Source organism: Macaca nemestrina, chromosome 10, assembly GCF_043159975.1.
Source record: "Macaca nemestrina isolate mMacNem1 chromosome 10, mMacNem.hap1, whole genome shotgun sequence".
Taxonomy (NCBI): domain Eukaryota; kingdom Metazoa; phylum Chordata; class Mammalia; order Primates; family Cercopithecidae; genus Macaca; species Macaca nemestrina.
The window spans coordinates 122281293-122309250 of record NC_092134.1 but is presented as its reverse complement, the minus strand read 5'-3'; the positions used below and the strand labels follow the sequence as shown (position 1 = coordinate 122309250).

Sequence of the window (27958 nt, the reverse complement as noted above, 5' to 3'; positions counted from 1 at the left end):
CCTGAGGTTCAAGTCATGACCCCTCACTTCCCAGCTGGGGGGCACTGGTGTCTGGCTCCAGAAAGTCCTCTTAATTGATCTGCTATGTAGAGCTCCTGCTCCGTGCCTCAGTCAACTTCACCTGCAAACTGAGCATAATAATTGTACAACAGTGTAGGGTCATTATGAAGATACAATGAGTTAATATGGGTCAAATGCTTAGAAGAATGCTTAGTGCATAATAAATGCTCTATAAATGTTAGCTGTTATTGTTACACTCATTCAAGATGGAATTGGAAAATTTTGCTGGGTGCAGTGGCTCAAACATGTAATCCCAGCCCTTTGGGAGGATCACTTGAGCACAGGAATTTGAGACAAGCCTGGACAACATAGTGAGATACCATCTCTAAAAAAAAAAAAAAATTAGCTAGAGATGGTGGCATGTGCCTCTAGTCCTAGCTACTTGGAAGGATGAAGCCAAGGAATAACTTGAGCCTGGGAGATCCAGGCTGTAGTGAGCAGTGATTATGCCACTGCACTCCAGCCTGGGCAACAAAGTAAGACCCTGTCAAAAAAAAAAAAAGAAAATTTTACTGTTAGTGTGTGTCTGTTCCTAGACTATTAGTACATAGAAAGTACAAATTTAGGTTGTGGAAATTATGCTTTGTTCCTCAATGTTCCCAGGGACTAAGAACTTCTGTACAGAAGTAAATTGGCTCTCTGTCAAAGTGGTAATAATTATCAGGTTTCTTTTACTGTTGCTTATCCTGTCACCTGAGTACACCCATGAGCAATTATATAGGAATCAAGAACTTCAGTTTTTCTTGTAAAGAGCAAATTTGAATAGTCAGATATCTTGCTCTGATCAAAAGCTTGGCTGAGAAAAAATGATGTTTATGAACAGGATAGAGTCTTCTCCTAAATTTATTTCCTTCTTTCTTTCTTTCTTTCTTTCTTTCTTTCTTTCTTTCTTTCTTTCTTTCTTTCTTTCTTTCTTTCTTTCTTTCTTTTCTTTCCTTCTTTTCTTTCTTTTCTTTCCTTCTTTCCTTCTTTCTTTCCTCTCTCCTTCCTTCCTTCCTTCTTTCCCTCCTTCCTTCCCTCCTTCTTTCCTTCTTTCCCTCCCTCCCTCCCTCCCTCCCTCCCTCCCTTCCTTCCTTCCTTCCTTCCTTCCTTCCTTCCTTCCTTCCTTCCTTCCTTCCTTCCTTCTTTTTTTTTTGACAGAATCTCGCTCTGTTACCTGGGCTGGAGTGCAATGGCGAGATCCCGGCTCACTGCAACCTCCGCCTCCTGGGTTCGAGCGATTCTCCTACCTTAGCCTCCTGAGTAGCTGGGATTACAGGTGTGTGCCACTATGCCCGGCTAATTTTTTGTATTTTTTAGTAGAGACAGGGTTTCACCATGTTGGTCAGGCTGGTCTTGAACTCCTGACCTCAGGTGATCCACCTGCCTCGGCCTTCCAAATTATTGGGATTACAAGCATGAGCCACTGCACCCAGCCCCCTAATTTCATCATATGGATCCAATCTGTTCTTTTGACTTAGATGGATTCATTTATTCAGGTGGACTATTGAGTGCACAATTCTAGATACTGGGGATACATCCAGGAACAAACAAAACAGACAAAACCACCTGCCATCAGGGAGCTTATGTTGTAGTGGGTGAGAGAGACAATGAACAAATACGTGAAATACATAGTAAGTCAGAAGGAAATAAAGGAATAGAGAAAGATAGGAAAAGAGGGGAGGGAAATGCTGGGGGTCTTGCAATTTTGAATAGAGTAGTGTTGGCTAAAAGGAAAAGGCTGAGGCCCAAATAATAATTGAAATAGTCTACTAGATGCAAAGTGAGGACAGTTGCCCAGGAGGCTCAGAGCCACATAACCTTGGACATGAGCTTCCTTTGGCCTTTGTTACAAGTAGGTTTCTAAGGGCAAAAGGGGACAGGGAGTGTATCAGTGGACAACTGATGCAAAGTTTTTTGTCAGGAATTTTCACTGGTTTACAGGAATAATATTGGTTTGTAATTAGCTATCCATGGTTAAGTTATAGGGTGGGTTATAAATGTCTGGTGTGGCATTATTAGGCTAATTTATATCTACTTGTGGCAACAGCAAACAGTTTCAAGAGATGAATACACAGTTCAAAGTGGGAAGTAGAGTGTGATTGCTGTCTGATTTTAATGTCTTTCTGGGCCTGAGATATATACATACGTACATATAGATACACACACATACACACACATATATATATTTTTTTGAGATGGAGTCTTGCTATGTCTCCCAGGCTGGAGTGCAGTGGCGCAATGTTGGCTCACTGCAACTTCTGCCTCCCGGGTTCAAGCAATTCTCCTACCTCAGCCTCCTGCATAGCTGGGATTACAGATGCACACCACCACAGCCAGCTAATTTTTGTATTTTTAGTAGAGAGGGGGGTTTCGCCATGTTGGCCAGGCTGGTCTCGAACCCCTGACCTTAGGCAATCCGCCCTCCTTGGCTTCCCAAAGTGCCGGATTACAGGCATGAGCCACCGTGCCCAGCCAGGCCTGATAATTTAAAAGGACTAGCCTTCTTCAGATAAAGATTCTTTACTTTTCTCAGTGGTCAGATTTGGGTGTGCTGATATAAATGTGATTTTGTTAAGAAAACAAAAAGCCTTTACCATTCAGAGATTTATGCAGATGTATTATGGTAAAGTCTACTGAGGTATTAATAGTAAAAAAGTCTGAGGTTTATAATAATCCAGAATTGGGGGAGGGGCACCAGGAAAAGGGGTTAAAGCCTAAACAGGGAGGCTGCCTCAAATGTTGAACTAGTGTGACAGGTATGAGGGGGGCTTCATTAATCTAGTTGCTCTACTTTTGTGTGTTTTTGGAAACCTCTATAATAAAAAGTTAAAAAATAAAAATTAGAACATCTTAACCATGCACCCAAATTAAGACAATAGGATTCTACTGTAAAACAGACAAAAATCCTTAATCTACAAAGTTACAGATTAAGAAGACAATTGAGGGTCATGGAAGCTTTCACTGAAAAAGTACCATCAGAGACCTGCTGGGGGCAGGATGCTATCCTTGCACAGGGGCAAATGGTTTATGATGATGCCGTTTATTTATATTGTTCTTTGCAGTTTCGGAAGGTCTTTACAAATCTACGTGGCAGGGCCGTGTCTTATTCATCATTGCTTCCCCAGTGCCTAGCAGAGATCCTGTGCTCCCTGAGTGTCAAACATTCATTTTCTCATTTCTTCTCCTACAACAAACCTATAGGACAGACAGGCAAGAAATCTTGATTTCCATTTAATACAGATGAAGTATCATTTAGGATCATTAGGAGTCAAATCACAGAGCTGCCTGCTAAGTGGTGAAGCTACTGGACTTTAAGTCCTGTGGGTCTTTCCCTTCTATCTTGGAATGTATGAAGAAGCCCAATCCTTTCCTATAGAATGATTGGCAGATAATTAACTTTTTGGTGGTGCCGTTTATTTGAGAGGTAAACGAAACCAGTAGTGCCTCATGCCTAGAATTTGAGGGCCAAATTAAATTTTCTCCTATCGTGTATGGCTAGAGAAAATAAGAAATCCTGTGAAAGTATAAACCCAGGCATGAAACTGTTGTTCTGAATCTTGGTATCATTTAACATTGAACAAAGCAAACCAGAACAAGACGTGCAAAGGCATTTTATATGCTGCTTAAAGTTACACACCCAGGAAATCATATGCATGTGTCTATGTGCACATACATTGAATTGCAAGTTCAGTGGCTTTACATTTTCTTTCCATATGTAGAATTTTTATAACCAGCAAATACGATAGATGTGACTTTGGGGTTTAATGAAAAGATTTGTATGGATAACATATGTTTCCCTTTGTAGTAAACAATCTCAGCCTTTGAAATTGCCTGAGTTTTCAAGGGATCATGGAATAATTTGATTTGACTCTTAAGTCTTAGTTTCCTTCCCATCTTTTTTGGTGTGTCATGGTTCCTGGGAGAGTCTTATTTTTAATTCTGGAGGCCTGTTCTAAATAAGAAAAAGGAATACTTCTGTATTTTTAGTTGATTCTATGTAAATATGTCTTTGACAAATGTGAAAACGTTTCAGGTGCTGGGAGGTACATAGTATATGTAAAATTGTAGCTTCATGTTCTTTGCTTCAACTTTGGGGGACAGATTTAATTAGCAGCCTAACTGAGTTTCTTTGCTCTTAGAAGAGTATGCTTTAGGGAAATTACCTTAGAATAAGTTAGAAGCGAGCCTGCAATTTTCTTGATCTTGAATGCCCTGTGGGAGAAATGGTATGAGTTAATATAAAGTTACTCTATTTGAGGATTCATCATCTTTCAAACACACACCTTAAAGAGGCCATAAATTTCTAATAGAACTTACCACGGGGTCTGATTTTATATTTTAGTCTCATCTTGGACGTGCCCTAAACTCTGCAATATGTCTCCTGTAGCTTTTCTAAAGGATCAGCAGTTTGAGATTTCTAAGGAAACCAAACTAATTTTAGCAGAAATAAAGCCATGGTGATAATGGGGTTCAAGACACTCTACCCCAAAATATGGTACCTTGTGGTATTGAATATTTTAAACCGAGGGGCTTGGAGAAAATGGCAGAAGTAGGAGGGTCACACTGGTCTCCTCCCATTCTGCTCTGACTCTTCTCCCATGGAGCAGGTTATAAAACACAGGTAGGATTTTCTGATGTTCCTCTGAAGCAGGTCGTAAGCCCCTCATGTGAGAGGCGTCTTCCCTGTACCTGGAGGAAAGAAGCATTCTTATTTCCTAAGGCACAGGGTCACAAGAGAGGAATCTGTATGAACAGGCCTTGTTTACTTATGCTATGGAGCAAATGGGCTTACTGCCTGATGCATGCAGAATTGAAGAACGATGGCACCAGCTTTTGAGAAAAGAAGGCCTTTATTGCAAAACCAGTCAGCAAAGGAGGTAGGAGGGGGCTCAAATCTGTCTCTCTAATTTGAGGTCTGGGGCAAGTTTTAAATAATCAGAGGGCAAGGGAAAGGATTGAAGAGTGTTGGCTCAGAGGGGTCTGTTTGGAGGTCTTCACATTTGACCATTTACAGTAAGATACGTTATGGCAGATTTTAGCCCTGGATCTTCGGGGCCAACAGACCTCTTGCTTCTGAAAGAGCTGTGTGTTTAGGTTCTGGTCATGTTCTAGAACTTCTTGGTTCTGAGCGAAGGGAATCATTGGTTCTGGGTGTTAGAGGCGAAAGCTTTTTCTATTGTACATGCACGTGCTACAGAATTTGTAGTTTTTGGCTCTGTTATACCCAAAAGGTAACTTGACAATTTGTTATCAACAGAATAGGCCCAGTTTGGGCTTGCTTCGTGGTTACACTTACACCCTTTATCCTATTACATTATTCTCCCATGACTCTCCATTTTTCACCAAAAACCTATAATAAAAAGCACTCAGATTTAACTGTTTCCTTGGGTCTTTGTTTCCTCATGAAAAGTCTCATGACACATAAAACTTATATGAAAAACATTTGTATACTTTTCTCATTAGTCTTTCTTTTGTTAGAAGGTCCCTAGCCATGAATATAGAAGGGTAAGTAGGGGAGAAAAAGTGATATCCTTTCTTCCTCCATTGCAAGGTTCATGGCTGACACCACCATAACAAAAGACAGACTAACATGATAAAAGCATGGCATATTTAAAAAATATTAGTTTCACATGACCTGGGAGTCTTCAGAAATGAAGACCCAAAGACCCAGGACAAACTGTTTTTGTGCTTAGGTTCAATGAACAATGGACACTTGTGTAGAAGAATGACTGGACAGAAAGGGGGTATGATTTAATCTTAATAAACTAGGGGGAGTTGAGCAAAACATGTTTGTTCAGATTCTCCTTGTCATCTCTGGGTAACATTCCATCCCTGTAGGTATAGGGCAGGACACCTGTCACATGTGGGTCTTCAGAAGATGGGGGCATAGAGGAGGTCAGGGATACATTTCTGCTTATGCAGTTTTCTCAATTTCCTTCATCTGAAAACACTCAGTATGCCAAGGTGCCATGATTTGCGATAGCATTTCCTGCATCCTATCAGGTAGAAGAAAAAAAATATTTTTCCTTCAGTGACTTTTTTTTGGTAAATAATAACCTTTTATTATGTAAAATTTATTATTATGTAAAGAAAACATTTTCTGAAGTTATAGTTAAAAATATGATCATCACCTGAAAGTCATTTGGACAGATGCATTTAAGTTGACAAATCTTTTTGGCTTATACTTTATTACTTTCTACTTTTACAGCATTATGGTCACCAACTGTGGCCTGGATTATTTTTTGAATTTTGCATTTATGAGGTTTTTTTTTTCATTTACTATATAGTTGATTTTTGTAAATGCTACCCGATGGCTTAAAAAGTGACATATTATCTGCTTTTAGTGAATGTATCTTTTTGTGTTTGTGTAGAATATTGTGTCTATTTCTAGGCAACACAAATATATGTTGGTAGAATAACATCTGATTTTGGCAATATAATCTTTCTCTTTCTGTAAAAATATGTGACACTTTACCCCAAATTCTTGCCTGGTATAAAAACATATTTGTTAGATAAAGGATATTTGAAAATCTCATTGAGAGACACGAAGGCTACTTGGGTTGTGGGGAGGTATGTCATCCCCTCTGCAAATTATGAGTACTTTTGGATCATCTGTAGCTGGGGCGGGAGTCTTTCAAAGGAGAGGGGATGTGTGCTATAGTGAGGAGACACCGTTTCTCAAATTCCATGTGAATCTCTGGCCTTCAGGGGCATTTGATATGTGAACATGGCTAAAGGATCTCAAGAAGAGAAATTCGCTTCATTGTTAAAGTTATGGGCTCAGCTGTCAGGGTCATACTCTGCACAGAGCAGGAGGAGAGCTCCTAGGCACTCCTGCCTGCCAGCAGGGCCAGCTGCTGGTGCTGCAAAATGGGTCCTTAGAAGATGGACCTGGAAGAGAAGGCAAGTAGACTTTTTAGCAGGAGTCTGCTGGGAGACGGGAGTGCCATTCTCTCTGGTATAAAAGAATCTTCATAGCTGGGTGTGGTGACTCACGCTTGTAATCCCTAGCACTTTGAGAGGCCGAGGCGAGTGGATCACTAGGTCAGGAGTTTGAGACTAGCCTCGCCAATATGGTGAAACCCCATTCTCTACTAAAAATACAAAAATTAGCCAGGCATGGTGGCAGGTGCCTGTAGTCCCAGCTACTCTGGAGGCTCAGGCAGGAGAATCGCTTAGACTCGGGAGGTAGAGGTTGCAGTGACCTGAGATCATGCCACTGCACTCCAGCCTGGGTGACAAAGTGAGACTCTGTGTCAAAAAAAAAAAAAAAAAAAAAAAGAAGAAAAAACAAAGAATCTTCATTTGGTACTATCACTAATATGGAAGAACAGGGATATTTACCCCATTGACATTGAGAATGTAGGTACATTTAGGTAATTTTTGACCTCCTATAAATGTTTGTTAATTTTTCTTTCTAGTAAGATATCTTTTTTGATACATATATTGGTTACTGTGATAAAAAAATTTTAGGGAAATAATGTTATACTATTGTGGCTGTCCAGTGGTAAAATTGTCCTGAAATTTCTTAGAAGGGTTCCTCAGGCAAATGAAATATGAAGCCACCTTAAATAAAATCACATGGGCGTCTTTGACAAGAGGCCACTCTGATCTTGATTTTATTTTTTAGCATTAATATTTTCCTACTGTTTGAAGTCCACCATTTTCTTAAGACTTTTAAAGTGTGAAGTGGCACACCTGCACCCAAAGGATTCGACCAGTGGGGCACCTGCTGCATTTAAAATCTAGGGCTCTCAAATAAATCCAGCTTTAGTTAAGCCTGACCAAATAGGTATTGAAAATCTTAATGAAAAGGAGCTTGATGTTATTGGCTTATTTTCCACTTTATTGAGTTTCTCTTACAGTTGCCTGAACAATGTTCGATGACTTAATTTAATTTACTTTCTTTCTGGGGGACAGGCAGGAAAGAAATTCACACAGAAAGAGGAAGACCTTAAAGGTAAACAGATGTATGTAGGAAATCAGAATCTGGGAAATCTAAGATAATTGTACTGAAATACTGATTAGACATTACAAAAGGGGCTGAGTTCTCTGATAAGCTTACTTGAAATTATAAACGCTTTAAAAAGTAGGTTGAAGAAAAAGTGATGTACTAGAAAAGAACACCAGCCAGGAAGCAGGAGACTTGGTTTGTGTTTTTAAAAGCCCACAAATTCATGGGCTCCAGAATTTAAGCCTTAAAGGGACTACTTCCCAGCCCTGTGACTTAGGGCAGGTTGCCTTCCTTTTCTGCAAAATGCGCATGGGAATTGTAACCTACCTGATAGACATTTTTCAAGAACAAAATGAGTAAATATATGTGAAATGCATAGAACAATGCCTGGCAAATAGTTAAGGACTCAATAAATGTTGAAAATTATGATTTCCAAGTAATTTAATTTTTTTAGAGCTCAGCTTTCTCACTTGTGGAATAATTCTTCCTGCGCTTCTTGTGTGGGTAGTAAGAAGGTTTTCCCCTCATTTGTTTAAGAATAGCTTTTTCCTGCCCTTCTTGTATGGGAATAAGAAAAGATCACTTGCCTGAAAGAATTTTCTCTCCAGGAGGAGAGATAAAACATTAAAGTCAAGAGCTCAAAGCCAAGTAAAAGACATCAAAGGTCACTTTGGTCTGGGAGGATAATCAAAGTCTTCCTAACCTTGGTGCCAGCACAGGTTGTTGAACTTGAGTACATAAAGTAATAACATTTAGAAAACAATTTTGGAAACGAAATACAGATGTCCAACTTTATTTTGCTAAATAATGGGCAAAATTTAAAACTTCTCTCTAGGCCATGCGTGGTGGCTCATGCCTGTAATCCCAGCACTTGGGGAGGCCAAGATGGTAAGATCACCAGGTCAAGGGATCGAGACCATCCTGGCCAACATGTGAAACCCCATCTCTACTAAAAATGCAAAAATTAGCTGAGTGTGGTGGCGGGCACCTGTAATCCCACCTACTCAGGAGGCTGAGGTAGGGGAATCGCTTGAACCCAGTAGGCGGAGGTTGCAGTGAGCCGAGGTCGCGCCACTGCACTCCAGCGTGGCGACAGGGTGAGACTCCATCTCAAACAAAACAAAACAAAACAAAACAAAACCTCTCTCTCTTGTCATCAAATATCACCATTAATTTATGATAGAATTCACTTGAATATGGAGGGAGTTATCTCAGCCCAAAGACAGTGCTTTAAATTGAATATATTTACTTTTATGGAATCTTGTTATGTTGTAATTTTTCTTTTACCCCTTTGACTTAGGTGGAATTTAATCATGGACCAAACAACCTACATACCAGCATTTGGGAAGGTCTACTTTCAAGAGTGAGGATTTCAATAGCCAAAGGTCACGAATAGGAAGAGGAGAAAGCATTTGAGCAAAGGCATCTGTATAAACAAAGATACAGGGCTGCAGCATTGGGACAGTAAACGCTAGCTGCTTCATTAGGCAAATCCCGAATTCCAGTGATGTAATAAAATACATGTATTTTTCACTTACGGAAAACCTCATACAGGTCAGACAATCCTCCTTCATCATATAGCGATGCCATTTGGAGCATGTGGCCTCCAAGGTGACTGGCAGGGGAGGAGAGAGGTGAACGCACTTGGCTCACAACTGCATTCACCTAGAAATGATGCCTGTCATGAGCAGAACCAGTCATAGGGCCCCATTCTTAGTGTCCAGGGGCCTGGAAGAGGGGACATTTCCATGGGTATTGGTGAGCGTCAGACTGACCAGCATGTTGGGAAAGTAGGAGGAACACTGCTCAGTTGGGAGTGTAGACAATTCTGGAAGGGGGTGATGTGAGGTAAGAGCTGGGAAAAAAACAGCTGTAATAATTACAGCAAGAATGTGAACTCGGGGCTGAGGATTTTAAGGGTTAATAGGAATATATTAATGTTTTTCAGCAGGGATTAATACTAGACCCTTCTTCACAAATAATAGTTACTGCAGGAAATAAATTTAAGGAGAAACAGCATAAACGAGGCAGTGATTCTGAAGTTAAATTTGAAAAATACTATGGTAGTAGAATTGATAGAAATTCTCAACAACTTCTTATACGTAGGGGAATAGAGAAAACTAAGAAGAGGGAGACATTGAAGACCAATCTGAAGCCTCTTGTCTTGAAGGGTGGATGGCTGATGTTAAACGAAATAGAATATCATAGGAAAAGCAAGCTTTGAAGAGCAGCATGATGATTGTGCCAAGTAATTCACTGCTGCACCTGCTGGGTTTTATGAGCCAGAGGGATATCTAGATGCAGATGCCGAAGAGACAAACATTTCGGTCTGGAGAGAAGGCAGAGACTGGGATCGACATTCAGAAGAAGATAGCTAAAGGTCTGGGAGTGAATGAGGTCTCTGAGTGGCGTAAGTGCAGAGGTATAGGAGCGGGTGGCAGAGAAAGAACCTTCCACACTACATTTGGGTCCTTTTGTTAGTGCAGAGGGGAGAGAAAGTTAAGACATGAAGAAGCCAGAGGAGTGATAAGAGAGGCCTGGGGAAAACAGGGATGGAGGGGAGGGTTGGGGGTGTGGCTCAGACCTGCCTTGCTTGCTGGCCTGTGACTAGAAGAAAAAAAACCAACATGTGCTGCCAGGAATCAGTTTAAACTTTCAAACCCCAGATGAACCTGCGGAGCTTTCCTGAAATCCTCCTGTATTCTCCCTAGTGAATTCACCTTCCCACTTCCAAAAAGGAATATTCTACACTTCCTCCTCTCTCATTAAGCTTTCAACACTCTCTCACATTCCTTACTCTTGGTCGATGACCGTGTTTCTTGTGTCATTAAGAAAAATGGCCCGAAGCAGTGGCTCACACCTGTAATCCCAGCACTTTGGGAGGCCGAGGTGGGTGGATCACTTGAGGTCAGGAGTTGGAGATCAGCCTGGCCAACATGGTGAAATCCCGTCTCTACTAAAAATACAAAATTAACCAGGCGTGGTAGCGGGTGTCTGTAATCCCAGCTACTTGGGAGGCCGAGGCGGGAGAATTGCTTGAACCTGGGAGGCAGAGGTTGCAGTGAGCCGAGATTGCGCCATTGAACTCCAGCCTGGGCAACAAGAGTGAAACTCCAACTCAAAAAAAAAGAGACAACGACCTCATCGTCCCACCACCACATCTACCTGGGGGTCCACGCTCCCTCCGTGCCTCCATGTGTGCAATGATGTCCTCCTTGTCTGGTTCCCCCTGCATTACTGTGACCTCCTCTCTCCTGGATCGTCTCTATCATCACATGTGTGTGCTGAAATATCTCCCATCTTGAAAAGCTCTTCCTAGCACCCCAGCCCCTCTTGTTTCTACCTCACTTTATCGCTTCTTGACAGCAAAACTCCTCAGCAAGATTTCTCAGCTCAATGGCCTTCGCCTGGTGTTCTCTATTTCACACTAATCAATCCTCTTCTCACATTCTGCTTAGCGTGCCCTTGCCAACATCCGCAATGACGTTCATCTTGCGAAATCCAGTGGTCAGTTCTTGGTACTCATTTACCTGAATGCTTACAAGCTTCTGACAAAATTGTTCACTTCCCCCCTATTGAAATGCTCACTTCTGGGACCCCTAACTGCTGTGGTTTCCTCTTTCCCTTGCTTGGCCTTACTTCGTGGTTTCCTTAGCTGGCTCCTCAAAATGCGGGAGCGCCCCAGGCCTCTGTCCCTGGATTGTTCTCTACCCACACTTGCTCTCTGCATGATCGTATTCAGCTATTTGGTTACGTGTAGGATCTACATACACAGGACTTCCAAGTTTTCTCCAGTTCTGACCTTTCCATTGAGTTTCAGATTTCTGTATCCATCACCTATTTGACATCTGTAACGGAATGACTAATAGCAGCTTAAACCCAACTGCTCAAAATAGAACTATTGGCTCCCTGCCGCACCACTTCCAAGTCCTCCCAGCACACAAGCCCTCCCCGTCTTCCAGCTCTCAGTTTCCCTTCCTCCCCCGCAGACCACACCATCCCTCCATTGGCTTTTGCAACAGCCTCTGGACTGGCCTTTCTGTTTCTCTTGCCTCTTCCCATACTTAGGATCTACTCTGTGCCGTAGCCAGAGTGATCCTTTTCAAATGGAAATTAGGCCATGTAACTTCACATGAAGGTTTTCCATAACCTTTATGATAAAACCCGGCACACCTTCTGGGGACTCCAAGGCCCTATGTAGCCCTCTTCTTTCTGACCTCATCTCCCTCTGGCCACTCCTCACTTTGCTCATCCCGTTCCAGCCACACCAGCTTCCTCTTGTTCCTCCAACAACCAAGGATGCCTGGATGCCACAGCCTTTGCATTGCTGTTCCCTTTGTCTTACTTTCTCCCAGGTGCCGAGTAGCTCCCTCCCTCACTTGCTTCCTCGGGTCTCTGCTCAAATATCACCTCCCAAGAGAAGCGTGCCTTGATAATCCTGTCTAAAACGGCCACCCCCTACACCCTTTCTAGCCTTTTTGTTATGTTTGATTTTTCCTCATGGTCCTTGTCACTACCTGAATTTATATCTGTTTCCTTTTAAATTGTCTGCCTCTAGTACTAGAACATGAGATCCGCAAGAGCAGAATAAGGGGAGAACGATCTGCTTTATTTACACCTGTGTCCAGTGTTGACTGCAGCCCTGCAGCTGTCTGGACTGTCTACTCTCTTAGTGTGTCTAGCACACAGCAGGAAATCAATAGATATGTACTGAATGAACAAATTAGCACATTTTATTGTGCAGAATCTTGCGAGTAACAGTGAGTGGGATACGACAGGAATAACCCATGAACAGCCTTCATTTCCCGTTTTTAAGATTTTGCCTTTGTTGCTGTTGTAAAAGGGTTTCGCTCTGTCACCCAGGCTATAGTACAGTGATGCCATCACAGCTGACTGCAGCCTTGACTTTCCCCTAGCATATTCACCTTCTCACTTCCAAAGTGATCCTCCTGCTACAGCCTCCCGAGTAGCTGGGACCACAGGCATGCACCACCATGCCTGGCTAATTAAAAAAATTTTTTTTTTTTTTTGTAGAGATGGTGTCTCCCTATGTTGTCCAGGCAGATCTCGAGCTCTTGGGCTTAGGCAGTCCTCCCACCTCAACCTCCCAAAGTGCTGGGATTACAGATGTGAGGCACTGTGCCCAACCTCCCCCCATCTTTTTTATTTTTTTAACCTTTTTGTTTAACTTCTCCCTTCACCCCATCCCAGTCCAGCTACATGTATGCACACTTATTTGGAAAGCAGGTTTGAGGTGAAAACAAAGACCTTCAGTATATTTTGTTTTGACAGAAGGAAAGAGGAAGAGTTTCTGTTACAATCTATCACCTGAATAGTATCATTTAAGTCCTGTTTCAGGAGATAAAAATAGCTTTCTGGACTGGTTAAAGTCCCCCAGAAACAATACAGTTAATTTAATTTATTTTTTTGAGATGGAGTCCCCCCCTGTCGTCCTGGCTGGAGCGCAGGGGTGCGATCTCAGCTCACTACAATCTCCGCTTCCCAGGTTCAAGTGATTCTCGTGCCTCAGCCTCCCGAGTAGCTGGGACCACAGGTGCTCACCACCAAGCCTGGCTAATTTGTGTATTTTTAGTAAAGATGGGGTTTCACCATGTTGGCCAGGCTGGTCGCAAATTCCTGGCCTCAAGTGATCTGCCTGCCTTGGCCTCCCAAAGTGCTGGGATTACAGGCCGGAGCCACTGTGCACAGCTGACAATACAGTTAAGAACGATTTGTATTTACAATACAGTTCTTATCACTCTGTAATTTTGACTCAATCCTTTTCAGGACCACTTTTGTTAATAAATATCAAAATATAAAAAATAAAATTTCCAGTTACCACATAGATGTCTATCCATCACCTATTTGGCATCTGTAATGGGATAGTGGTAGATGTGGTAACTGGAAACACTCAAATTCCACACACAAATTCTGGCTCCTCCATTTTTCATACCTTCACCCTCAATGGCTTCTCTTTCCCCTCCTAATTGTTCCAGTTCCTCAGCACTCCCTCAGAAAATTAAACCTTTTTTTCTTTTTTTTCCCACAAGAATTGCATAACTTGGGGAAAAAAGCTGTAAAGTGTTAGAGATCATGCTGCCACCTAAAGGACAGAAACGGTAGGAGGCTTGCCTAGTTAGCAAAAGCCAGAGACACAGCTGGGAATTTCATTAGCGGAGAGGCAGGTAAGAACCGCTCAGCCTGCTCAGAAAAGCTCTTGTTCTCTTCGGTGACTTAAGGAAATGAAGGTTGCTGGGTAATTAGCATAAGTGTCTGCAACAGATTTAAAGGCAGGAAATCGCATTTGGATCTGCTTTTACTCCCCTTTTTTATGTTTAGTGGTTGTGTGTGTGTGTGTGTGTGTGTGTGTGTAGTAGGGGAAGGAATTTTTTTTTTTTTCTCACAGAAAAAAGAGTTTAAAAAGATTGTTAACATGGTTGTCTTTGGGTGATGAAAATGTGGTATTTTATCCCTCTTTGTTTCATTTCTCTGAAGTGACTTCAAAGTATATTATTACTTAGGTGATTTAAAAAAGATTTAATTTTTTGGCCAGGCGCGGTGGCTCACGCCTGTAATCCCAGCACTTTGGGAGGCAGAGGCGGGTGGATCACGAGGTCAGGAGATCGAGACTATCCTGGCTAACACGGTGAAACCCCGTCTCTACTAAAAACACAAAAAACTAGCCGGGCGTGGTGGCGGGCACCTATAGTCCCAGCTACTCGGGAGGCTGAGGCAGGAGAATGGCGTGAACCTGGGAGGCGGAGCTTGCAGTGAGCCGAGATTGCGCCACTGCACTCCAGCCTGGGCGACAGAGCGAGACTCCGTCTCAAAAAAAAAAAAAAAAAAAAGATTTAATTTTTAAATTTAAATGGGGTAGGTAGGAGCAAGGTTGTTTCAGAAAAGTCTATGCCTTGTGAAGATCGAATTAAAATAAATCTTTGATCATATTGAAAATCAATTACATTGAAGGGTTAATATGACATCTTGTGTTTTCATTCTTTGAAGAGGCCTATTTCTTAGGCTCCGCTTGAAAGAAAAATGCAGAAGTTTAAATTGGAGAACAAATTCAATACCATTTAATGTGTCCATTAGGGTGAAAAGTTAGAATTCCAGAAAATAGTTGGATAGTTCAATAACCTCAGATTTCTGTAGATAGAAGTCTTGAGAGAAACAGTTTGCCCTGTGAGGGATGAGCAGCCCCAGGACGCTCACAGAACTGCATTTGGGCTGACAAACAGGAGAGTTTGAAGACAGCCCACACATGCCAAATGACAGGAAAACCCTCAAAATGTTTACCAAAGTGAACATGCCTGGTCTGCAAGGCTTACAGCTGAAACAGACAGATGAAGAAACTTGAGGGTTCCGATGCTAGAGCACTTTATGGAGGAAAACTGGAGATAATACACATTATGAACTGAGGTTGGGATTCAGGACCAGTCTTTTCGTGTCTAGCCGTGGAGCCTCAGGGATTTACTAGGAGAGAGGATCAGAGGAAAGCTAATCAGGCAACACAAGGCTGGTGTGAGTTCTTGCATTTATAGGTCTTCGTGGATTTATGTTCGACAACTGACGTTTGCTGAATAATAGTAATACCTGGCATTTGTTGAGGAGTTATTCTATGCCAGAAATTGTGCTAAGTGCTTGGCAAATATTATGTCACTTAATCTACCTCCAAATCTGATCAATAAGTACTAATAATATAGCATATTAAACAACATTCCCTGAACCAAGGAATTTCATTTATTTCCCTAAATTCACACAGCTAATTTGTAGGTACAGTACAATCTGAGTCCATAAATTTAGGAACAATACTGTAAGGCCACACTAATAACATCAATATGTCCCTGGAAACTTCAACTTTTAAGTGAAAGGAGGTACAGCAAGTCCTCAAATAATGTTTCCTTCAATGTCTCATTTTGTTACAACATTGATGAGAAAAAAATTGATTTTGTTATATGTAATTTCACTTAAAGTCAGTTTCCAAGAACCTATCTATAATGGCAAGTGAGGACTTACTGTACTCTGTTATCGTAGCTAGAACTTGTCTTCAGTTTCACTTGCATAACCCCTACTGGAATTTTGATAATCAATACTTGCATACTTGTATGTACTTTTATGTTGACATATACTGTTTTTCATCGTAAGTCAAAAATCTTACAAAAGATGTAATATGTGTTTTAAAACACTCTTAAAAGGCTGGTCACAGTGGTTCATGCCTGTAATCTCAACACTTTGGGAAGCTAAGTTGGGAGGATCTCTTGAGGCAGGAGTTCGAGACAGCTTGGGCAACATAGTGAGATCCCATGTCTGCAAAAAATTTACAAAAATTAGCCGGATGTGGTGGTGTGTACCTGTAGTCCCAGCTCCCAGGGAGGCTGAGGTGGGAGGATTGCTTGACCTCAGGAGTTTGAGCGTGCAGTGAGCTTTCATGGCTTCATTGCACTCCAACCTGGGCAACAGAGGGAGACCTTGTCTCTAAAAACACAAAAAAGATTAAAAATAAAACACTCTTAAAATATTTGATATTCATGATATTAAAAAACTGTATTTTTTTACTCCTTGAAATTGTATTTTTACTCTACTCTTACAGAATTCTATCATAATGTAACATATTTTTTGCACTTCTATGGTTGTTTACGGCGATGGTTAGTTTTTTGTGTCAACTTGGCTAGGCTATAGTTTTCAGTTGTTCAGTCGACACTGTCTAAGCATTGCTGAGAAGGCATTTTACAGAGGCTGTTAACATCTACAATCAGTTGACTTTAAATAAAGGTTAACATCTACAATCAGTTTACTTTAGTTAAAGGAGACTATCTTTGATAATGTGGGTGTTGAATTAGTTTGTACTTGCACTGCTATAAAGAAATACCTGAGACTAGGCAATTTATAAAGAAAAGAGGATTAATTGGCTTACGGTTCTGCAGGCTGTACAGGAAACATGACTGGGGAGGCTTCAGGAAACTTACAATCATGGTGGAAGGCGAAGGGGAAGCATGTACCTCTTACATGGCTGAGCAAGAGGAAGGTGGGGGAGGTGCCACTCACTTTTAAACAACCAACTCTCCTGAGCACTCTATCAGGAGAAGAGCACCAAAGGCGGAAATCCATTGCCATGATACAATCACCTCCCATCAAACCCCACCTCCAACATTAGGGATTATTATTTAACATGAGAGTTGGGTGGGGACACAAATCCAAACCATATCAGTGGTGATTCATCTAATTAGGTGAAGGCCCTAAGAGCGAAAATTGAGAAAGATTTTCTGAAGAAGAAAACTCAAGACTGCAACATTAACTTCTACCTGAGTCTCCAGCCTGCCAGCCTACTCTACAGATGTGTTAAAAGATAAACTAAGTCACATTCAAATCTATAGTTTGAGTGGACAATGAATCAGAAGTTGGGCAGCTCCAGACCATAGGCAGTTCAGGGATCCAGAAAAGGAGAATAAGGGGGAGCTTTTATAAGGTGAATGTGGAAGCAAGGCAAAGCAATCATTTCAGTGGAAAGTCCCTAGCTAGAGGTGAGATGGTGGTTTCTGATAGGCCTGAACTTACATCTAGTTGGGTTTCAGTTTGCTTACATAGGAACCCAGGGTGCTGGAGCTGCCTTGGTTTAATGGCCTTCCAAAAATTATTTTAACAGATTTCAGGATTCCAAGACTCCACAATCAAATGAGTCAATTACAAAAAATAAATCTCTCTCTCTCCCTCTTTCTGTCTCTCCATTATCTTCTGTTTCTCTTGAGTCCCTGGATACATTCACCCTAGTAAACTGAAACGCAAAACAACAACAAATATGTAAAATTGAAGTTAAAAACTACCTATAATTTTTTGTGACAGTAAGGTTATTAGTGTTAAAATATTTCTTTGGCATCAAATTATCACTGTAATTATTAATAGTCTGCAGCTACTCAAAATGGTATAAATGTATTAAAACATTTGGTAATTATTTTTAAAAGGAGAAATATATAGAAAATACATCTCAATTAGATTCACTGAGGGGTATGTTTGTGAAACTATTTATGGGGGCTTGATTAAAAGAATTAACTTAAAATTGTATCTTTGGTTCTAGAACCGGCTTCAGATGGGTGAGAGGTGGACCTGTTTTTTTTTGTTTTTTTTTTTTTTTGTAAATTGGGAGAAAAGTGACCAAGAAATAGGAGAGTGTATTATCAGGTTGTTAAGAGTTATAGGAAGAGTACATGTAAAAGCAGAGGATAGGAAGATGGATTACTTTAAAACCCTCTGGGACCTAGTAACTATTCTAAAATCTTTTTGCATCTCTAGAGCAAGTGTGCCCTCCTTGGAAGACTGTTGCTTATTTCTCTGGGTTTCAGAGTTACCTTGTTTCTCTCAAATAGCCTAGTCATGGACCTGGTTTTAATTTAGCAATTTTGGCAAATCTCTGGTTTTTGACTGTTTTCTGACTTTGTTAATTTGGGTGCATTGTCATCCTTTGGGTTTCATGTCCATGCTGGGTCTGGACCATCTCCCTTATTTGTTCTCAAGGCTCCTGTTCAGGGAGTTTCCTTGGTTTCCCAGCTTTTTCCCTTCACAGCTTGATGTTCTGTTATTCACATCCCTGAATGGTGCGATTGCATCTGATCACCTCAGCAGGGCTGGACAGCTGCTGGAGGCTGTGGCTGGATCTGTCTGTCAGCCATCTTGCTTCTATTGATTAGTTAATGAAGGACCAATTACATTAAAAAACATCACATTGTTCTTCTTGGAAATCTGGCCCCTTTGTCTGCTTCAACCTGTTTCCATTTTTCCTGCTTTATTTTTATATACCTTTTGGTCTTCTGTCCCTTTTAAACTTAATTGCTTTTGTACTTCCTTCCTTGGCTTTAGATTGCTTTGTTTTATGATTCTCTTGATTAAAAAAAAAAAAAAAAAAAAAAAAAAACTTAGGCCAAATTAAATTTAAAGGAGTTTAATTGAGCAATGAACGATTCGTGAATCAGGCAGCCTTCTGAGCGGTAGTAGGCTCAGAGACTCCAGCGTAGCCATGTGGTGGAAGATTTATGGGCAGAAAAAGGAAAGTGACATACAGAAAGCAGAAGTGAGGTACAGAAACAACTGGATTGGTTACAGCTCAGTGTTTGCCTTATTTGAACACGGTTCAAACAATTGGCTACATTAATTGGCCAAAACTCAGTGTAGGCTAAGGTCTGATTATACCTCCACTTGTTATAGTTCACAAAGTGCAGAAAAACCTTTAGGGGAAACTTAAAATATGGAAGGAGGCAGCTTTAGGCTAAACTTGATTTAACCTCTAAATGCCAGTATGATCAAACTATAAAAAATAATATTAAAATTTACTAAAATTTTGAGATTGAAGAAACACCATAAATCATAACTCCTGCATGTGTGTGAACTATATTTTGGGACTGTGCAGAAGTTATTTAAGCCTGGGGGTTCTAAGGGTATGAGAGAAGCATTTGAGAACCAACATTCCTCTGGGACTTTCCAACCTAGATGTGATGTGGCACATTACACATGTGCTTCTGTCATGCCTTCCATCTTGTCAACCATGCTACTGACCCCAGTGGTTGAAACAGGATGGAGGAAGAAAGGGTGGTGGTTTGCTAATATTTAACCTGAACCCTTTCTCTCCTGGGATGCTTTTTTTTTTTAAATTTTTAACTTTTTTCTTTTTTTTTTTTTCCCAAGACAGAGTCTTACTCTGTCACCAAGGCTGGAGTGCAGAGGCGCCATCTTGGTTCACTGCAACCTATGCCTCCCGGGTTCAAGCAATTCTCCTGCCTCAGCCTCCTGAGTAGCTGGGATTATGGGTGCGCACCACTACGCCTGGTTAGTTTTTGTAGTTTTAGTAGAGATGGGGTTACACCATGTTGGCCAGGCTGGTCTCAAGCTCTTGACCTCGTGATCCGCCCACCTCAGCCTCCCAAAGTGGTGGGATTATAGGTGTGAGCCATGGCGCCTGGCCTGGGATGTTTTCTTTTGTCCTGTAGGCAGCAACTTCTCCTGATGGTGGATTTCTAATCTGTAGTTCTCTTGTTCCAACGGAATGCTCTTGCTTATTTCATCTTTAGATCCTTAAAATCAGGGGGTCTACCTCTGGCTTCTGTTTGCTGAGGTTTCATTAGCTTCTCTAGGTAGCTCTATTGAATGGGATGAAAAACAACCTCTCTGCTGGCTCTTTCTCTCACACACGAAACTCACATAGTGCCCATGCTTGTCCATGTGGTTCTTTGTGTTTATTAGAAAGAGGTGCCCGTTTCTCAAGATACTTTATTTCTGCCTATGGGGAAATTGTTGTAATACACACCGGTTTTGTTAGAACAAGAACCTCTATTGCCATCTACCAGAAAGTAAACATAGAAACTTATGATGACTACCATGTGATTAAATGTTGACATTAGATGTTGTACCCTTGACAGCATACAACTTGCACACCATGCCTGGTGACCCTAGGCTCACACATCGTATACAAGAAACACATGATTTGCCTAGATGAACTTTGGAAATGAAGGCTGATTCCAACACAGAAGCAAACTCTTCTTTATCCAGCTTTCATCAGTTAGGAGGATTGCCTTACTCTCAGAGTAGTCTTCTTGAAGCTCTCTCTTGCCCTCATGAGGTAAGGGTCAGGTTTTCCCTAAACTCCTTTACGATGTTGCAGCACTGGGATTCAGAGAGGGGCAACAGCTGTTCTCAAATTATTTTCACAAATTCTCACCAATATTTAACAATATGCCCTTTTATAACCTTGATGTACACGAAGGATTTTAAGAGCTATTGTTAAGGACTTTTGGGCTAATTCCTTTGCAACTCCTGCGTATGATCTCATACTTTATCATCTATTTTTTTCCTTGGTGTTTCAGTTGTAACTTCTGTTTTCACTTCTTATCACAAACAAAATAGAAAATGGAAATATTTCTCCAAAGATGTTAAACATCTTTCCACTTACTCCAATGAGAATAATTTAATACGGATAGAATTAATCTTCACTAGAAAACTAAAATTTACCAAAGCATATCTTTTATGGGTTTGGTATAAGAGCAGCAGGGAAAATTTCTTTCAGAACAATTTATGATGGAGAGTATCATGAGAGTCTTATCTTTGTCCTTTCTAGAAGACACTAAGGATCATGTGAAAGAGCTCCCTGAGGACAGATTAAGAAGAGATGAGTTAAAGCTGCAAATACCAAGATTTAAGGTTAAGTATGAAGAATTTCCTGATACAGAAAATTCTTTAGCCCTGGAATTGAATATCAAAAGACTCTTTCCCCAACGTTGACCTCCAAACAAACTTTGCTGGGTTGTTCAAACCGCTTTGTTTCCTGTAAGTGTTCATTGATCTCTGTGAGTGGATGATGGTTGATTACACACTTCGTCCGTGATTAAACTAGGAAACTTCTGTTCAAAAGATTCAGTATAATTTCTCTTTCCATGAATATATGGAATTATATAGTGATTTTAACCTATATAGACCAAGATAACTTTGTGATCCAAATGGTCAGGTGTCATATTTAAAAAATATATGCATATAGTTTAAAGCAATTAAATATCCTTACTCAGTTTCTTATGCGGATATGTAAGAGTAGCAACTGGTCGTGAGGGTCCATCTTCTATGGCTCTTTCACGTGTCTGTGTGTTTTGTGAAGCAAAGCATCGACTTCCCCTTGTTCTAAACTATCTTTTGAAGGATGCTTGTATAGTATAATTAACGGCTTTGGACAATAGAGATTGTATCTCCCTCTGGAACAGGGGTGTCTGATCTTTTGGCTTCCCTGGGCCACATTGGAAGAAGAATTGTCTTGTGCCACATATAAAAAACATACTCACTATAGCTGATGAGCTAAAAAAAAAATCGCAAAAAACCCTCATAATGTTTTAAGAAAGTTTACCAATTTGTGTTGGGTTGCATTCAAAGCCATTCTAGTCCACGTGTGGCCCGTGGGCTGCAGGTTGGACAAGCTTGCTCTAAAACAAAGGGCAGATTTTCTTATTGTTTTGTGTGGTAGGCAGTATAATGGCTCCCCCAAGATGTCCAGAGCTTAATCCCAGGAACCTGTGAATATGTTACCTTGCATAACAAATGAAAATTTATGTTACAGATGAAATTAAGAATGCTGATCAACTAAAGGACCTTCACATACAAAGGTTATCCTGGATTATTCAGGTGGGCTCAGTGTAATCACAGGCATCCTTTAAAGTGGAAGAGTGAGTTCAGAGTGATGTGATGTGAAAAGGACTCAATTTGCCTTTGTTAGTTTTGAAGATGGAAGAATGGGGCTATGGTCCAAGGCATGCTGGTGACCTCTAGAAGCTAAAACGTTAACAAAATGGAAAAGAAATTTTAGTGCAGTGAGGCCCAATTTGGACTTCTGACTCCAGAACTGCAAGATAATACATTTGTATCCATTAAGCCACTAAATTTGTGCTAATTTGTTATGGCAGCAATAGGAGACTAATTCACCTTGGCAGGTAAAGGTAGTATCCTCCACTGGGGCAAACATATAAGCATGCTTACTGCACAATATAATAAGGATGACATCTCTTTCCAGGGCATAAGCAGGCATGCTTATTTCCTGTTATAAAATATTCAGGTTTTCTAAGTTCAGGTTTTTTTTTTTTTTTTTTTTTGCCTTATTTGCATTACCTTGTGGGTACTGGGTTTGGAAGAATTGGCTCAGATGCTGATACTCTGGCTACTACTATCGTGGTGAGTAATAACCTCTCATTTGTCTATAGTCCAGGAGTCTCATGTCTTCTGCCAGCATCCATAAACTGTAGCAGGCTAACTTGTTAGTTTGTAAGTAGGCCCTTCATGGTGTGCTTGTTTTGACGCACTTCTGCAAAATTTATTTAACAATTTGCTAGACCGGGGCTAAGCAACTCTGTAATTATTACCTTCAAGATAGTGTTTGCTCTCTTTCCAAACTTTAGAGAGGAAGTGTTATGATGTCTCTCTCTACCTTTACAAAGATCAGAGATCAGCTTATAACAAGATTAGAAATAAAAAACAAAACAGGTTGTTTACCATAGTTTGAAAAGCATCTCGAGACGGGCGGATCACGAGGTCAGGAGATCGAGACCATCCTGACTAACACGGTGAAACCCCATCTCTACTAAAAAATACAAAAAACTAGCCGGGCGTGGTGGCGGGCACCTGTAGTCCCAGCTACTCGGGAGGCTGAGGCAGGAGAATGGCGTCAACCCGGGAGGCGGAGCTTGCAGTGAGCTGAGATCCGGCCACTGCACTCCAGCCTGAACGGCAGAGCGAGACTCCGTCTCAAAAAAAAAAAAAAAAAAAGAAAAGCATCTCTCTATTGACAATTTACGACTAGGGCAGGTGCTAAGAAGTTCCCTGTCTTTTTTCTCATCTATGGAATTTTCTTACTGCCATGTTTCTCCATTTATCTTTCTTTCTCCACGACGTGCTGTTTGAAGAGAAAATCCTTGGGAATTAGTCTCTCATTCTTTTCTCATGAGAAGCACTCCCCTCTCTGAATTTTTGGTGAGTTAGATTTCTCTCTTGGCTATACCATAAAGGGTCCTGGCTTTTATAGCTACTTTCTTGTTTCTAGCTTGAACTCTGTGGCAAAAGTTGTCAGAGTGTCAGAAGTCATTTAGACCAAGGATTTTGTTTTACAGGTGTGAAAACCAAGGCCTCTGATGACAAGAAGAGCTATTGCTTTGTTTAAGCTTCTCCTGACCTAAATACCTAGTGTTTTGGAAGAAATTGTCTTAGCCACTGTCAGCCCCCATCTTTCTGACACAAGGCCTGGCTCAGTTGCTAGTTTGGCCTAACATGATTGCTTCCCCTCAACTGCTCTAGAAATACAATTGTGAAATTGTAATTACCGTATTTGCAGGCTGATTCTGGCCAGAGAAACTGACCTGTGGAAGAGTTGAAAATAAGCTTATAACAATGCTCGTTTTACAGTTAATTAATTTAGGGCACAGGTATGAGAGCCCAACATGTGCCAGGGCCTCTTGGAACAATGCCTGGAGTGAGGCTGGGAGGGAAGCTTCCTAAAAGGTTGAGGACTTTATTTGGGAAGGAACTGAGAGTGGGGCTCGGGGGCCTGGACTGTGTGAGAGTTTGAGGACTCTAAGGAAAGGAGAATATTATGGAGTTCATCTTTGATTTTTGTTTTTTAATCAGTAACTTGTCATTTTTTCCATAGTCAGAAATGTAACTGAAACATTTCTTCCTCTTAACAGGTATAAAGAGAAAAGGATAGATTTTCTTTTTCTCCTGCAATTTTCCTCTTTAAGAAACAGAAAGAACAAAAGATCTTATGTCCATGCTCCTGGAAGTCACCAATAAATAATACGGGCCAGGGCTTTGTCTTTTCAGCAGTGGGCTGATTAAATCCCTATGCTTGTTCTGGGTTGTGTGTCTGAAATTTGTGTTCCTTTTGTTCTGAGGAGTACAAAATAATCAATTCCTCTAATGGAGATTACCAGCTTAATAGATAATCCTAACGTATTCTTTGTAAAATACATTGTATATGATATTTAAAGTTGAAGGAAAGAAGATTGGGCCATGTAGAAATTTGGTTCTTAATAGAACCTCTTCTTGATTGAAGAAATGTAAGCAAAGAGTTTTATATATTCTGGTAAGGGTATGTAGTCTTTGCATTTTCTGTTCTAAGTATTACAAAAGGAAAAAGGAAAAAAAGCTTCTACATATAGCAGAGAGATATGCTCCAAAAGCAGGAGACTAGTGAAGCCCTGGACCCCTGCTCCCTTCCAGCCTTCAAGGAAAAAGAGAGTCCACATAACCACAGAAGATGCTTCAGAACAAATTATGAGTCCATAAGAGATAAATTAATGTCTTTATTCATTGCAAAGGAATGGTTATTATTAAAATAAAATCCCTGATGCTGTCTCTCAGACAGAACTTACATATAGGCAGGAGACCATGTGTAATTTATTGACTGATAAAACTGTAGGTAAGAATACATATGGCTTCCATAACTTGTATAAAAAATGAAACTACATTTAAATGTAGGAGCAGTATATTGGTTGCTATTTAACTGGTTGAATAGTTAACATGTAATATTTTAAATAATCTTCTTTTAATAGGCGGTTTAAGTTAATGCTTATGGTCTAATTTTTACTTGAAGACATTTTGCTATAGCAGAAATATAGTTGTGATTCATATGCTTATTCTTGATATTAGCCTGGCCATTCGTCCTGTGATGCTTAAGCTAGTTACCACCATTTATCTGGTAACTGTTTCCAGAACTGAAGGGATGATGCCTGGAAGGAGATAAACTTCAGGAGTTCACCTTTAAGCCAGAAAAGTACCAGCAAAATTCAATGACAGGATAAAAAGTTTGTCATAAGTATTTTTACAAGATGGAAGACAAGAAAGCAAAGAGCAGGATAGAAAGAATGAAGGAATAAATAAAAATAAGTGAAAATGCTGCGTTTTCTCTCATGGGATGGATTTTTCAACAGCTCCTGAACGATGACCTCTCAAGTTCTTTTGCAATTCTGTTCTAAGAAAGTAATTACATACATTTAATATTCCTGTCTTTTCACAACATTAATTCATTCCTACTTTAGCCTTAAGAATTTTAGTAGAATTTATTTTCTATTTGTGTGTATAAATATTGTGGAAAAATATCTTTAGATGAGTTAGTATATATGAGACACTTAGGCCAGGATTTGGCACATCTCTGTACTTCATAAGTGTTTGTTATTGTTATTTTTTAACAAGAGTAAAAAAAGATCTTATGACGCATCTAATATCATTTAAGCTGTTTATGGTTAGTCCTTGGAATGTCTTCTGGTCAGAAGTTTCTACAGCCCGGCATGACATTAATTTGAATGCATTGAGCCGGTTTCCCAGAGGGCTGGATGACATTTTTGACTTTTTAGGATTTTTGAGGCTTTTTCTAATGGCTAAGGTCAAAATCTCTCTTTCCTCATCTCTTGAGTTTTAGAGGGCAACCAGAGATGTTTTGAAGTAAACCAACCATTAGATGTCGCTTTCTTCTCACTGCTTTTGGTTTTAGGAACTATGACCTGGGTTTAAGCCTTTTGATTTTCTTCTTTTTTTGAATGTCTATAAATAGTCTCTATGTCAAAGCTAAACGGGAAATTTAATTTTAGATTAGTAGATAAGAGAGAATACTCAACTCCTTGGAATGATGAAATTTTGGGCTGGTTTTAAATTGGCCTGACTCAATGTCCCTAGTTGACTAAATTTGGAAATGTAGTATTTGTGTTTTTCTCTCTCACTGAAGTTAGCATGGCATTGTTTCTACACCAGACACTTATGCCTGGGTGTATCCATATTCAGGTCAAAGCTAACGAGCTTTTTTTTTTCTTAGCAATCACTGAACGAAAAACATATTCTTCAGATATCTGTTTGGAATTGCTTTTCCAGAAAACCTTTGTGATCTCCCTCCCCCAACAGAAGAGCTCAGAAACACATAACAGTTTGAAAAAGAGAAAAAATACTGCTGCTATGGTCTGAACATTTATGTCTCCTCCAAAATTCATGTTGAGACTTAATCCCCATGTAGTGGTATTAGGAGGGGTGCCTTTAGCAGGTGGTTAGGCCATGAGGGCTCTGCACTTGTGAATGGATTAGTGTCTTATAAAAGGACTGGAAGGAAGTGGCTCAAGGTCCCCTTACTCCTCCTCCTTCTGCCATGTGAGGATGCCACTGTAAGAACATGCCACTGATGGAGCAGCCCTCACCAGACGCCAAACTTGCCAGCGCCTTGACCTTGGACTTCTCAGCCTCTAGAGCTGAGAGAAATACATTTCCGTTCTTTATCAATTGCCCAGCGTCAGGTACTTTATTATAGCAGCACAAATGGATGAAGGTAACTGCCAATCATGATTTTAGGAAAGAACCTGATTCAAGAATATCATCTTTCCAGTCTTACACCTTTTGCTTCCCTCATCATTTCTATCCTGTAGAAGCCTGACACTGAGCAGTGGCCAGAAGGAGGTTTTGAGCTCTTTGAGACTTGTTTCCTTGGTGGCCATAGGCTTTGCTCTGTTGAAGTCCTTTAACTAGTAAAGGTTATTCGTAACTTTGGGTCTGAGAATGTGTCCAAAAATCTATGAAGCACTCATCCTATATGACAGGATTAAAATGCCCAAGGATGTCCAAAACCAAAAAACAAACAAGTAGCTTTTTACATTTTATTTAACTGACATATCATCTTGCTTTTGCTCCTACTGATATGAAATGAAAACCCCACAACCCTTAAAATGCCGTATTAGTTTGCTATGGCTGCTGTAATGAAATGCTAGGGACTGGATGGCTTAAACAACAGAAATTAATTTTCTTATGGTTTTAGGGGCTGGAAATCCAAGATTCGGGTGTTGGCAGTGCTTGTTTCTCATGAAGCCTCTCTCCTCAGCTTGCAAATGGCTGCCTTCTCTCTGTGTTCTCACCTTGTCTTTCCTCTGTGTGTGGGCATCTGGTGTTTCCTTGTATGTCCAAATTTCCTTTACTTATAATACTGGTCAGATTGGATTACTGTCCACCCTTAGGGCCTCATTTTAACTTCATCACCTCTTTAAAGGCGCTGTCTCTAAATACAGTTACATCCTGGGGTATTGAGGGTTAGGGCTTCAACACACAAATTTGTGTGTGTGAGGGCACAATTCAGCATATGTCCCTGGTCAATAAAAAGTAACCCAGTTTCTTCTGTTTCAAATCAATCTCTTTCTGCTAAATACTCATTAAAAGTTAAGCTTTTCCTATCTCTCAAGGGGTCTCACCTCATTCCTCCTTCCTAAGATGGTACCTGGGTTCATGGAGAAGCTTAGTATCTTGATGAGAGTGGAAGAGGCCTTTGCCCTCTGGGCTTTTGCTGGGCTCTACCAACTGGACCCTTATCCCACCGTGGTAACCAGGCCTTCGGTGCTGGTGTTCCTCATAGTGGGCTGGTTGGATCCTATTTCTGGTCATTCTCTTGACTGTCACCACTAGTGGCTGTGAGATACGCCATTG

At 40.6% G+C, this 27958-nt stretch overlaps 2 long non-coding RNA genes across 4 annotated transcripts in view; one reads left to right on the top strand and one right to left on the bottom strand.

Moving 5' to 3' along the window:
- Window positions 1–27863, bottom strand: LOC112426621 (uncharacterized). Its single transcript, XR_011609298.1, has 4 exons — window positions 27727–27863; window positions 16348–16471; window positions 4206–4254; window positions 1–128 (listed from the first exon to the last, which is right to left on the bottom strand). It is a non-coding gene; the product is annotated as an uncharacterized lncRNA (long non-coding RNA).
- The window catches only part of LOC105481273 (uncharacterized), a 31349-nt gene continuing 18261 nt past the window's right edge, over window positions 14871–27958 (top strand). The window contains exons 1-3 of one of the 3 annotated variants that reach the window (XR_986863.3): window positions 14882–20600; window positions 21096–21304; window positions 22080–22144. This is a non-coding gene — a long non-coding RNA (uncharacterized lncRNA). Of the gene's footprint in view, window positions 20601–21095; window positions 22145–27958 lie in introns of all 3 variants that reach the window. The other 2 variants (XR_986864.3, XR_986862.3) reach the window with 2 other exon arrangements.